This window comes from Lycorma delicatula, chromosome 11 (genome assembly GCF_047948215.1).
Source record: "Lycorma delicatula isolate Av1 chromosome 11, ASM4794821v1, whole genome shotgun sequence".
Lineage (NCBI taxonomy): Eukaryota > Metazoa > Arthropoda > Insecta > Hemiptera > Fulgoridae > Lycorma > Lycorma delicatula.
In genome coordinates, this window is record NC_134465.1 from 60,299,387 (window position 1) to 60,314,479 (window position 15,093).

General features: G+C 31.5%; 2 protein-coding genes across 3 annotated transcripts in view; one reads left to right on the forward strand and one right to left on the reverse strand.

Annotated features, from left to right (window-relative positions):
* The window catches only part of LOC142332196 (alpha-tocopherol transfer protein-like), an 82,860-nt gene extending 69,361 nt beyond the window's left edge, over positions 1-13,499 (reverse strand). For both annotated transcript variants that reach the window (XM_075378480.1, XM_075378479.1), the window contains exon 1: positions 13,368-13,499. The gene's annotated coding sequence lies outside the window, so the exon portion shown is untranslated. The remainder of the gene's footprint in view (positions 1-13,367) is intronic.
* lilli (AF4/FMR2 family member lilliputian) overlaps positions 1-15,093 on the forward strand; it is a 629,406-nt gene that overhangs the window by 135,165 nt on the left and 479,148 nt on the right. The window lies entirely within an intron of this gene.

Sequence of the window (15,093 nt, forward strand, 5' to 3'; positions counted from 1 at the left end):
ATGACTTTTTTACGAAATATATCTGGTGAACGAATTATTTCGAGGGGTTTGTGGCCTGCACGATTGTCCGATGGGATTCCCCCGGAGTATTTTCTGTGGGGGGAGCGAAACAAGCAGTGTATCGCAACAGATCATGCGCGATTGACGAACTAAAAACCTCAATAACTGCATACGTATGAGACATTTCCGTACATCCCCTGGTTAAAGTGTATGAAAAGAAATTCAAACGTGTCCAGTGTTGGATTGATGTTAAAGGAGGTCGTTTTCAATACGAAAATGCAAAAAATTTAGTTAAATTAAAGTTTCTTTCAGTGGCCCATTGATGAGTGTATGCGCCACCGTCCGATCGATGTGATACAACCACATCAGCTGTTTTATATCAGCTGTATTTTTCATGTTTTATAATATTCGGTAACATTTCAGAAAAGTTTTAAACTATATAAACTGGTTAAAAGTGTTTTGAAACTTCAAATTGGAGTTTTTTTCCAAAATGTAGTGAAATTATTTTCATAATTCATCTGCTAGCTTGTTTTTTTATTAAAATTATAGCAGACCCGGCAGTGTTTCGCTATTGCTACATTTGAGTATATATATATATATATATATATATATATATACAGAGAAAGAGAGAGAGAGAGAGAGTTTAAAAAACACAACTGAATATTTGATAAAAAACGGAACTTTACGGAACTTCATAAAATCTAACCTTTCACTTTATAAAAGTCAGAATGTAAATAATTCTAATTGTCAGAACAGTACTACCTACCGGATTTAATTCAAACTACTCTCTAAACACAGTAGTCGGTTTAAAATACCCCTAAATTTTTTTCTATTGGTCAAATCGAGGATTTCAGTAACTTTAAACATTCTCCGGATAACGCGGATCATTTTGTAAAAACCGGCGCGTAAATCGGTCCAGTAGTTTTTTAATCTGTAACAGACACAAATACGAAAATTCCCTTTTATATATATATATATATAGAAGAAGAAAGTCTGTTTGTATATTTGTTTGTTTCGTAAATATCTCGACACCGGCGCCACCTTGCGGGCATAGTTTTTGCAAAAAACTTTCTTTTCATGTAACTAATATATATTCTGAATATGAGCGAAATCGGTCTATAAATATAATTTTTCGAAATATCTCGACCCCAGTACCACTTAGCGGGTCCATATTTTGCAAAAATACTTTTTTCACGTAACTAATACGTATTCTGAATATGGGCCAAATCGGACCGTTGAAATGTCAGACAGAATAAGTGAAAACGAATCATTTTTAGATGATAAAAGTTTTACAGACGAAACTACATTCCATGCGAATGGATGTGTTAACAGACATTTCCGAATCCATTCGCGAATATGGAGCTCTGAAAACCCACACGCAATTATTGAGAAACAACGCGATTCGCCTAAAGTTAATGTTTGGTGTAGAGTGATGAAAAGTCGTGTAATAAGGCCTTTCTTCTTTGCTGAAAAAACAATTAATTGAGTTGTGTATCTTGACATGTTAACCGATTATTGCTTTCCTCAGCCGGATGAACTCTAAAACATTCATCGACTTCATTTCCAACAAGATGGTGCTCCCCGCACTTCAATGCATCGGTCACGGACGCTTTGAACGAAAAAATTGGAGATCGATGGATAGGCCGGCAAGAACCCGTACTTTGGCCTTCAAGGAGTCCAGACCTGACACCTTGCGATTGTTTCTTGTGGGGTACATCAAAAGCGTTGTTTATACACAAAAATTTCGCGACCTAAACCGCTTAAAAAACAGGATTAATGAAGCAATGACAACCATTAACGAAGAAATGTTAACTAATGTTTGGAGAGAAGTTGAGTATCGTTTGGACATTTGTCGAGCGATTAAGGGCGCACATATTGAAATTTATTAATTATGTAAAAAAATGTTTGAGACGACAAATTTGAAAAATAAAAAAACGTAAACTGTAAGTAATTCTGTTTTAATTTAAACCATGTTCAAAACCGCACCATTCTTTTATGATGACTCTCTCTCTCTCTCTCTCTCTCTCTCTCTCTCTCTCTATATATATATATATATATATATATATATATATATATATATATATATATAAATAAAGAAGAAGGTCTGAAATGCAATTTTTCCAAATATGTCAACCCCAGCGTCATGTAGCGAGTCCATTTTTTGCAGAGATATTTATTTCCATGTAAGTAACACATATTCTGAATATGAACCAAATCGGACCGTAAATACAATTTTTTGAAATATCTTGACTCCCAGCGCCTCCTAGCGAGTTCAAACTTATTCAGAAACCTTCGCGGGCGTGCGCACAACTCACCAAAGTTTCTTCGCAATCGGTTGAATAATATAGGAACGCATACGGGACAATGTAACAAGCATCCATTTTCCAAGTACAGATTGCTTGGAATTATTATTTCTGATTAAGTTTCTTTTAATCCATGATATGTTAAATTTTGTAATTTTTATGAAATATAAATAAAATTCATTTGTATACTTCACCCTTCGAAGTGAAATTAATAGAAATTTTAGTGTTTCTTAATAGTTGTTCTGCATCCCATTTATTTATAAATAGTTTTTATCAGATAGTGAAAGTTTTTTTTTTTTTACTCCTTATAAAAACGACTAGAATAAGATGATATTTACCCTGTCTTAAATTCCTCACTTGTAAACACCATACTTTTCAATGATATTTTTTTCTCGTCTTTATCATTCAACTACTGAATCCGTATATCTCTCTTTCTCTTTCTCTCCCACTTACCACTCCTGTTGCATTCTCTTCGAGTCAGTCTCTCAATTATATTGCGACTTTTTAATATATATATATATATATATATATATTGTTCCACTTTCCCCTAGACGTGATGACCGTCTGCTGACCTCGTCATTGCGTTTATATTCTTCTATTCATTTTATTTAATGTGTATAAAATTTAAATAGCTTTTCGTTTTTAAATGTATGAATATTTACTTAGTTCCGGGATTTTATTTTTAATTTTTAAATGTATTAGAGAAATCTCATACAATATCTCCCTGTTTATAAATTACCACGTTTGCAACATCCTTTTAACTTTTATAAAATACTATTAAAAATAAAAGTTGAATTTTTTCCCTAATATCAACTAATGAAGCGTAAGCAAACCTTCTCCCACGGTCCAATGAGATGAGGATAATACATCTGACATGTAGATGAGGTGTAGTCTTGTACAGATTCCGGCCGACCATTCCTGATACGTATGATTAATTGAACTCCAGCCATCAAACTACTTCGGTATCCACTATCTAGTATTCAAATCCGTGTAAAAGCAACTAACCTTTACTGAGATTTCAACCTTAGAACCTTTGATTTCGAAAATCAGGTGTTAAATCTGAGACGAGTTAACGTTTAGACCAGACCGGTGGAGTTAAAATTATTTTAAAGCTTTTTTTTTTACAAAATAATTTTTTATTATATTATGTGAAAATTTAAAACCCAAATGTAATAAATTTGAACTTAAAACGTTTGCATGTACAGAGTGTTCCACGAAGAAATTTTCAGGACATCTTCTACTGATGAAAATAATGAAAAAACTTCAAATAAACATAGGTCTAGAAGCGCTTTGTTTTCTATACCCTACTTCTCTCCAAACATTAGTTAACATTTCTTCGTTAATGGTTGTCATTGCTTCATTAATACTGTTTTTAAGCGGTTTATGTCGCGAATTTTTTGTGTATAAACAACGCTTTTGATGTACACCCACAAGAAAAAATCGCAAGGTGTCAGGTCTGGACTCCTTGGAGGCCAAGTAATATTTGCAACAAATTACTATTATTTGCAATAATAGTAATATTTAAACAGAGTTTAAATACTCTAAACTAGTGGCTAAGTGGGTATAATGCGTCAATAGTATCCCCTGTCACCACAAGGAGCGCTAATGTAACACTGATGTTTTTTTAAAATTATATTGTGTGTGTAAGCTGTGCATTAGAAAAAAGCCGCGTGTGTTGGAAAAGTCCCCTGCAACTGTGTTGTCAGCTTTTTTTTTTTAATGGTAAGATAATCGTACACGCATGTACTGAACTTAATATAAAGAGCACATATTTGCAAAACTTTGAGAAAATTGACCCAAAAAAATCTGTTTACCCTCCAAGAGATATTGATCCCCAAAATTTTACGAGTTTCTGTACAAAATTTCATCAAAATCGGTTAATCTAGTCAAAAGTTATTAAACTCAAACTCGTCAACGTATGTACAGATGTACGTTCATACGTGAGTGCAAACATTACCCCTCATTTATTTTTTAGTTTTTTGGGGTACCTTGGTCATGAAATGTCGAGAAATGTACCCCATTTTTTGACTGATTACCATAATTTCCTTATTGCAGCATAGTTCTACAACTATGATGCTAGGATAGTGTCAATAGATATCTTCAAAACGACTATGTAGACCATTTTTTTCTTAATTTTTTAAGCTATTTGATATTAAAATTTCGTACAGGATCAGAAGAGAAATTTAATCTATAAAATTAAAAAAAAAAAACAAATCTTAAAGGGCTACTCTGTTAAAGCCCGTTTAAAAACTAATTTTTATATTTTTAACTTCTACTGTTCAAATTTTCTTGGTTAAAAATCTTTCTTGACCGTTAATTTATCAATTAACGATGAAATAATAGCTTTACTAGAAATTATTTTTTTTTTTATTTTATAGCAAAAAATAATTTATTCATTCTTAAGATAAATCATTCTTATATTTTTGCTGATATTTTTGCTTTTTAGCTGATGGATGAACGTAGAAAATATAAGAATGCTAGTGATGAAGAAAGTAAAAGGAACTATTGGCAATTAAGAAATGCTATAAACAGGAAGTGCAAACTGGCGAAAGAAGAGTGGATTAAAGAAAAGTGTTCAGAAGTGGATGAACATTGGTAAAATAGACGGAGCATACAGGAAAGTTAAGGAAAATTTTGGGGTACATAAATTAAAATCTAATAATGTGCTAAACAAAGATGGTACACCAATATATAATACGAAATGTAAAGTCGATAGATGGGTGGAATATATTGAAGAGTTATACTGAGGAAATGAATTAGAAAATGGTGTTATAGAGGAAGAAGAGGAAGTTGAGGAGGATGAAATGGGAGAAACAATACTGAGATCTGAATTTAAGAGAGCATTAAAAGATTTAAATGGGAGAAAGGCTCCTGGAATAGACGGAATACCTATAGAATTACTGCGCAGTGCAGGTGAGGAAGCGATTGATAGATTATACAAACTGGTGTGTAATATTTATGAAATAGGGGAATTCCATCAGACTTCAAAAAAAGTGTTATAATCATGATACCAAAGAAAGCAGGGGCAGATAAATGTGAAGAATACAGAACAATTAGTTTAACTAGTCATGCATCAAAAATCTTAACTAGAATTCTATACAGAAGAATTGAGAGGAGAGTGGAGGAAGTGTTAGGAAAAGACCAATTTGGTTTCAGGAAAGGTATAGGGACAAAGGAAGCAATTTTAGGCCTCAGATTAATAGTAGAAGAAAGATTAAAGAAAAACAAACCAACATACATGGCGTTTATAGACCTAGAAAAGGCATTCGATAACGTAGACTGGAATAAAATGTTCAGCATTTTATAAAAGTTAGGGTTCAAATACAGAGATAGAACAACATTTGCTAACTTGTACAGGAACCAAACAGCAACAGTAATAATTGAAGAACATAAGAAAGAAGCCGTAATAAGAAAGGGAGTCCGACAAGGATGTTCCCTATCTCCGTTACTTTTTAATCTCTACATGGAACTAGCAGTTAATGATGTTAAAGAACAATTTAGATTACGGGTAACAGTACAAGGTGAAAAGATAAAGATCCTACGATTTGCTGATGATATAGTAATTCTAGCCGAGATAAAAAGGATTTAGAAGAAACAATGAACGGCATAGATGAAGTCCTACGCAAGAACTATCGTATTAAAATAAACAAGAACAAAACAAAAGTAATGAAATGTAGTAGAATTAACAGAGATGGACCACTGAATGTGAAAATAGGAGGAGAAAAGATTATGGAGGTAGAAGAATTTTGTTATTTGGGAGGTAGAATTACTAAAGATGGACGAAGCAGGAGCGATATAAAATGCCGAATAGCACAAGCGAAACGAGCCTTCAGTAAGAAATATAATTTGTTTACATCAAAAATTAATTTAAATGTCAGGAAGTGAAATTTTGACGATCGGAGTACCTGAGAAGAAAAGATTAGAAGCTTTTGAAATGTGGTGCTATAGGAGAATGTTAAAAATCAGATGGGTGGATAAAGTGACAAATGAAGAGGTATTGCGGCAAATAGATGAAGAAAGAAGCATTTGGAAAAATATAGTTAAAAGAAGAGACAGACTTATAGGACACATATTAAGGCATCCTGGAATAGTCGCTTTAATATTGGAAGGACAGGTAGAAGGGAAAAATTGTGTAGGCAGGCCACGTTTGGAATATGTAAAATAAATTGTTAGGGATGTAGGATGTAGAGGGTATACTGAAATGAAACGACTAGCACTAGATAGGGAATCTTGGAGAGCTGCATCAAACCAGTCAAATGACTGAAGGCAAAAAAAAAAGAAAAGATAAATCAACTGACCTAATATTGTAATTGTAAACTGTAATGTGAAGCTTGTACGAGTTTCTATGATAATGAGTGACGTCAATATGTTCGTTCTGTTGCATCGCCTTCATTAATAACTATTTACACAATTGATTCTTTTCAATGAAGCAATTGGCATTAACATATATTACGATTTGAAGGAACTGAATTGACTGACGTAATTGTTTCTTATTTTTTTAAAAAATACTTGTGGTTTACCAGATAAAAGGAATTTTAAAAAAGCGGTTTCCTAATGTTCTCTTTACCCGTGTGTTTTATATATATATATATATATATATATATACTAGCCGATTAGCTTCGCTTCCCCTTCCCGTCTAGCCATTGTTTTTTGTGTTCTATGCACTACGTTCTAGCCACTCTGTTCATTCCACTCATGTTTGTGAGTATAATAATGATAAATAAAATTAAAACCCGTTCAATTTATAAAAACTATCAGTGTACTGTAATTTCTTCATAGCATCAGTTTTGTTTAGCAACAATTTAAGTACAGGAACTGAAACTTTGAGTGATCTGAAGAATGCGGTTTTTAGAAATTCAGCGTCCATCTTAAAAATAGCAATTACACTTGGTTATCCATCCGTACGAACCGGTAAAAATATTTTTTGCGTAATTCTTAGTATTACCCGATAAAAAAAACTGGGAGGAGACCGTACTTCGTTACTCATTTTTAAAAATTTCTTTTTATTATATATTTTTGCCAAATAACCGGAGGCCAGCCGAGTCGAGTTTATTTAAATAATAAACGTAAGAAAATGCAGTTGGTTGGGACATTGGCTGAGACGTGACTGCCTGTTGGTGATGGCATTGGTAGGGTTTGTAACTGGGAGGAAGGCAAGAGGTCCTAAACGAATGAAAATGATAGATAATATAAAAAGGGAAGGAAGTTAATATAAAATAAAACGGATGGTACAGAATCTAGGAGAATGGAGGGTGGCCATGTGAAAACCTGCCTTTGGGCAGAACACTTATTATTAGCCGCGTCGCATACACAGTAGCAGTGGTTGACAAAGTAACAACTGTGTTGGTTTACCCGCCGCGTCGCACCCGCTCAAAAAAAAGAAGGTTTTTAGATATACTCAGTGTTTTACGAGGGATCTGCAATACTTTAAAGGCGTATTCCGCTTATAAAAATAATTAAAAATAGTTCATGTAAATATAGGTCTAGAAACGCTTCATTAACGAGTTACAACTATCGAAAGATTTCGCCTGGATCTCAGCTCCTCCAGTGAAATGAGGTCGTACTGAAATTTTTGGACGTTAATCTAGAGGCAACATTTATGATTTTATTTATGGTTTGATCTGAAAAATTCAATAAAATAGGTCCCACACCTTTTTTTTTTTTAGTTTTTAAGATATCTGACTTAAAAACAACTAAAAAGTCACGGGGTACAAAAAACAACTTTATAATGTTTAGCTTAAAATAACTTTCTTAAATAAGTAATAAATGCATAAACGTTTCTACAGAACTTGTAGAGAATTTAATTCTTAAAAATGTGATGTAATTATCGTCTATGAACACTGAATACACTGTTTTAAAATCGTTTTTATTGAAAACCAAACATAACTAGCTAGTATAAACAGTTCAAGAAACACATGTGGAATGTCACCAATCAGCACGCTACCTCAGAATCAAACTACCATTGTCGGTTTTCGTTAAATGTCTGATGCGGTGTAGTAGGAAGTATTCTGATCGGACCTTACGTCATAATCGTTTTCGACTGTGTGGGCAGGCCTATCTAAATTTTCTTCAAAATGAACTTACTATACATATAGAGGATGTTCCACTGGTAACGCGAAGAGTTATGTATTTCCAACATGACGGAGCCCCAACACATTTTGATAGCCGTGTCACTCAGCATCTTAATGAAACATTCCCAAATAGGTGGATGGGCCAAGGAGGACCAATAGCGTGGCCAACCAGATCCCCTAATTTGAACCCGTTCGATTTCTTTGTATGGGGACACATAAAGTCATTAGTTAGTGTTTGCTCAAAAATCCAACAATGAACGTGAAGTTTTACAATAATCATGGTTACCGCCCAAGAAAAAAAAAGAGCCCACGAATGTTGGAGGAGGCAGTGGCATCCTTAAATCGTTGCGCTGATGTATTGCCGATGGAGGTGAACATTTTGAGCAGCTAATGTAATATTCACTGTAAGTTTATCAAATATCAAATTAAGTAATTTTACTGAAACATATTGTGGAATATTTAAGTGAACGTTTACTTAAAATTATTTTGAGACAAATAAGCCTATAATTTAAATTTTCGTTTCCAGTGTTCAGTTTTCATAACCTTTTAGTTGTGTTTGGTTTAAAATAAAAACGAATTTGAAAACATTGTTTTGAGTGTTCATAGACGTTGATTACATAATTTTTTAAGAATTAAATTCTGTACAACTTTGTAGAAAACATTTGTGCATCTATTACTTATTTAAGAAAGTTATTTTAAGCTAATCATTAAAAAGTTGTTTTTGGACTCGTAATTTTGGATTTTAAATCGGATATCCTAAAAACTAAAGGGGATACAGTTGTGAGACTTATTTTATTGAATTTTTCAGGTCAAAAACCATAGAAAATCATTAATTTAGCGGCTAGATTAACGTCCAAAAAATTTCAGTATGACCTCATTTCTCTGGGGGAGCTAAGATGCAGGCGAAATCTTTCGATAACGAAGCGTTTCCAGAACTATGTTTATATGTACTTTTTTCATTGTTTTGATTAGCGGAATACGCCTGTAAAGTATTGCAGATTCCTCGTTAAACATTATGTATGTCAGAAAAGTACAGTCAAGCTGAAATCGATTGAATATCTCGTTTTGTATATTCGATATTAGGGAAATTTGCAATCATTCAATTTTTTTTTTACTTTACTTCACCTTTTTCAAGATGGAATTTCAAAAAAAATCTAGATATTCATTTTTAATATTTAAATTAAGATTACATACACCAAAGAGTTCATACCTTCATTTGTTTCAGAGAAATTAAAAAAAATTAAAATGTTAATGTTACCCAATTCTTTAAACTCGGAATTTCAAAAAAAATTATTACTTAGTTTACACTTATACCGTAAGAAAAATGTGAATACAAATTTTCATCAATTTATGTTTAGTTGCTTTTGCTGGGCGTCGATTATGAATCAGCCTGGAATTCTTGTTTAATAGGTACAGATAGATGTACTTACAAAGTGTCCTGGGAGGTGTTGACAACGTGAGGACAGATTCAGGACATGAAAATCTTGTTTTTTTTTTCATTTATCCACCATATTTTATTTTTTCAATAAAAATATTGTCTGTCTTAAGAACGGGTTGAGATATTTCATTGAAATTTGTTGTACGTTTACTCGACATCTACAAAATAAATAGGTTTATAAAAAATCGCCCATTTAATTTTTTTAATCGTTAACAACTTTATAAATATCAGATTTTATACAATTATGTTTTGTTATATAAGATTTTAAAGCTTTATTTGACACCTCATTTGTTCAAATCGATTGATAAACAGCTTAGATATTTGTGTTTGAGATTTGTGACAGTTTGAAAATTGTGTGTACTTTATTATTACTAATAATGGAAATTATAATTCTTTCATCCGGAGGTCCCGGGTTTGAATTCCGGTCAGACATGGCATTTTCACATGCTACAAAAATTTCTATTTATCTCATCCTCTGAAGTAATACCTAACGATAATCCCGGAGGTTAAAAAATAAATATAAAATAAAATAATGGAAATTATTATTTATTTTAAATAAATTTAAAAAAATGAAAGAATAGAAAACTGGTACAAAATTGTTATAATGCATTATTTTTGCTAACCACTTAAATAATTACAGTCAAATCAATCGGTGTCAGTGTAATTAGGTGTCATTTTGTTCATTTAACATTTTCTTTAATAAAACATTTAATTGACCGCCCATTTTAGAATTTTCAAAGGTAAAATTTAAAACATATTTATTTTGTAGAAGATATTATCGGGGTACATTTGCTGCTTTAACTTCATTTAAATATGTAAATCCGTACTTAATATTTTAATTAATAATTTTATTAAAAAAACACAAAATGGTGGACAGGCAAAATTATGTGAGATAAAATATTTGTTCACGTGAACATTTTTTGTTTGTTTTGATGTCCTTGAATTAGTTCCTAAAATTTGGGCAACTTCTTTGGGACCACCTGTGTATATATACAGTTCTTTTGTAGAAGTGTAGGGAAGATCCGTAGAAAGTAAGATTTATACTTTTGTCTCTGAATATCTTTAGGGAAAAAAATTTTTTCGTTTACTTTTCGAAGAAAGGTTCGGTATTAGTTTTTATCGCATGATGAAAGTATGGTTGTTGGGGTGGGGGGGGGGTTTGAAAATTAATGTTTTTGGCGTTTTAAGTGAGGAGTACGAAAATACCATTCACTTAAATTGGGGTTTCCTTATACCCAGTATCATTATAAAATTATAACATTTTATAATTTTTTTTCTATATATAAAATTTTGTATCTCGAAAATCTCCAAAAATACTAGTTCAATTTCATCGAAATTTTGGTATACTATAATAGTGTATCTGAAGTTGTGCAAGTAAAGATGTGATAACTTCTCGGCCTTTCACCCGCAAGTCCCGGGTTCGAATCCCGGTTAGGCATGGAATTTTCACAAACGCTACAAATTATTCATCTAATCCTCTGAAGCAATAATTTAACTGTGGACCCGGAAGTTAAACAAAACAAACAAAAAATTGAAGATGTGATGAAAATTGATTTAATCGTTTTTTAATTACACTCAATTTAGAGCTTAAATTTTGTGGCTTGAAAATCTCCAAAATTGCTAGATCAATTTCATTGAAATTTAGGATTTGCTGTAATAATGTACCTGAAGTTATGCATACAAAAATTTGATGAAGATTGGTTGAGTTATTCTTGAATTATGTTCAATTACGATTTGCTGATAATATAGTAATTCTAGCCGAGAGTAAAAAGGATTTCGAAGAAACAATGAACGCCATAGATGAAGTCCTACGTAAGAACTATCGCATGAAAATAAACAAGAACAAAACAAAAGTAATGAAATGTAGTAGAAATAACAAAGATGGACCACTGAATATGAAAATAGGAGGAGAAAAGATTATGGAGGTAGAAGAATTTTGTTATTTGGGAAGTAGAATTACTAAAGATGGACGAAGCAGGAGCGATATAAAATGCCGAATAGCACAAGCGAAACGAGCCTTCAGTAAGAAATATAATTTGTTTACATCAAAAATTAATTTAAATGTCAGGAAAAGATTTTTGAAAGTATATGTTTGGAGTGTCGCTTTATATGGAAGTGAAATTTGGACGATCAGAGTATCTGAGAAGAAAAGATTAGAAGCTTTTGAAATGTGGTGCTATAGGAGAATGTTAAAAATCAGATGGGTGGATAAAGTGACAAATGAAGAGGTATTGCTGCAAATAGATGAAGAAAGAAGCATTTGGAAAAATATAGTTAAAAGAAGAGACAGACTTATAGGCCACATACTAAGGCATCCTGGAATAGTCGCTTTAATATTGGAAGGACAGGTAGAAGGGAAAAATTGTGTAGGCAGGCCACGCTTGGAATATGTAAAACAAATTGTTAGGGATGTAGGATGTAGAGGGTATACTGAAATGAAACGACTAGATAGGGAATCTTGGAGAGCTGCATCAAACCAGTCAAATGACTGAAGACAAAAAAAAAAGTTCAATTTAAGGACGAAAAAATTAGAACGGAGCAATTTAAAAACGTGGTTCGTTATTTTGCTGCTATTTGGAACGTCGACGACCAAATTTGACTATATATTAAAAACAAATTAAATTAACGAAAAGTTGGTATTTTTGCGTAGAACTGCTTAACGGGGTTTTTTTATGTGGTTTTGTGCATCTTCCACCAGCCCTTAGAATATGGGAATGTTTCATGGAAAAACTAGACGTTTCTTCTATATTCACATTTTATTATTCTTGCCCAATAATTTCGACGTAACTTAAAAATTAAAATTTTTATACGAAAAATATTCAGGACTTTTGATCGATTAAACTTACTAAATTAAATTTCTTTCGTAAAACTTAACTTGAATATAGCTCTAATATGGTAATAGGTTAATTTTTCCAATTTTATGATGGGAAAAGGAAAAAAAATCGTTAGAAAAAATTAAATCCTCTCAAATATATAATTGAAGTAAAGGATTAAGATCGATTGGAAATTAAAAGACTGAATTTAGTTGTATTAATGCTTCATGACGTCAAATATAGAACGTTTTAAAAAAAAAATTCTTCCTGTCAAAACTTACGTATAAATGCTGGATGATATATGTTGAAATAGTATTTAAATAAAAAAATATTTATAATTGAATTTAATAATTATGTATTTAATTTTCAAAAGTTCTGCTATAGTTTCCGTAAAAAAAATATACGATAGATACTTCTTTTTTAAATTTTAACTACTGTCGGCCTCCGTGGCGCGAGTGGTAGCGTCTCGGTCTTTCATCCGGAGGTCCCGGATTCGAATCCCGGTGAGGCATGGGATTTTTTCAAACACGCTACTTGTCGTTCATCTCATTCTCTTAAGCCAATACCTAACGGTGGACCTGGAGGTTAAAAAAATAATAATTGTAACTACTATTCAATACTTTTAAAAAGTTTAAAAATGACCGTTGCTTGCAGGGTTGAAATTTTTTAATTATATCATTAAATAAAAAATTTTAATTTTTAAAAAAAGTTTATTTAAATAAAAAAATATAGTATTACTAACCTGTAAAAAATATAGTAGTGTAATATTAAAGAAAAAATATCCTTGTAGAATTAAAACCCTTTTCTTGTCTCTTCTAAACTCTTTGACTATGTTGTTAATTTAATGACTTCTGTACAAGAGGACGGAAGACAGTAAACTGTCGACTTCGATGTGCATTACATATGATTTTAAAATAGTTTTTTTTTATTATTATTGTTGTTATTATTATTATTAAGCCATTTAAAAATTCCTTTCTTTTTTATTTATTTCATTACAGGAATTATATTACAAAGGTAAATCTATACAAAAATAATCAGGTACGACAACTTAACAAAATAAAATTTACTTATACTAATTGAATAGCGTGTAATTTAATAATATTTTGAAATCCGATTTTTATATTTATATCTTTTTTTTTTAATTCTCATGATTGTATAACTATAAATCCCTCCTCCCAACCATATTTCCTTGTAATAAAAATCTACATTACCCCTTCTTTTTTTTTGTAAGTAATGGACAGTCATTTATTCCTATATCCTATCTTTATAATATTCTTTTTTGTCTTTTAGTTGAAGGACGCATTTAATGGACTTAAATATTAGTATGATTTTTATCATTTGTTATTTAAAATTATTTTTAATTATATATAGTATACATATATATAATTTTTACATAATTGTTTAGCGAGCAAATAATTATTCGTATTTTCCGGTTTGTTTTTTGTCTTTTTTGTTCTGTAAATCACGCATTATACTCTTTGTTGCGGTGAAAAAATAGTAGATCTTTTAAAAAGTATTGTTCATTTTTTTTTCTTTTTTTTATTGTTATTTAACTTCCTATTTTCTTTCTATATTTATTTATATTCTAGCAGACCCGGCAGTGTTTCGCTATTGCTAGATATGAGTATATATATATATATATATATATATATATAGATTAAATGAACACAATTGAAAGTTTGATAAAACATTAACAAAATGAACATTACGGAAATTCACAAAATTTAACCTTTGTCTTTTTCCATTTTAATTTTTCCATATTCCTTTTCTCAATTTCCCCCATTTTCCAATTTTCCTCCCATTTTCCTTCCTCTTCTCCTTTCCATTTCCTTTTCCCGGTTTCCCCTTTTCCAATTTTTCCCTTTCTCACGTTTTTTTCCGCGCCTAAATCAGTCCAGTAGTTTTTTATTCTACAGCAGACACATTGAAATAGAATCGTAAAATATATAGTGTACCGTGTGTTCCTTTTACGTCCAATAGATAGCACTGTTTTTTGTTTTTTTTTCAGAAAAAGCATGTTTTTACCTATCGCAGGTGTGAAATCTTAGGTATATAAATAGTAGGTATTTAAAAACACGTACGCATTCGAATGCAACGTTGTGTCAAAATTTCAAAGCAATCGGTGATAAAATTTCGGAGATTTAAGATTTTGAATAAACAAACATTTATATTTTTATTTATATAGATTTTAGTACAGTCAATTTGTATTTTTATTTGAAAATCCTTACCCACCGATTGATGGTTTTTCCATATGTTAGGGGTGATGAGGGAAGCTTAACCCAGATTTTAACATCCCTCCTCCCATAGATTTTTAAAAAACTCAAAAAAGTTTTTCAAATGCATTTTTCTCTGAATCTATGCATTTTAGAGAAAAGTTTTTCAAACAAAAAATGTAGAACATTCTCCTCTACATTTAATGTCTTTGAAGTTACGCCGTATAATTTGAAATTGAAATACTAGGTGGCGCT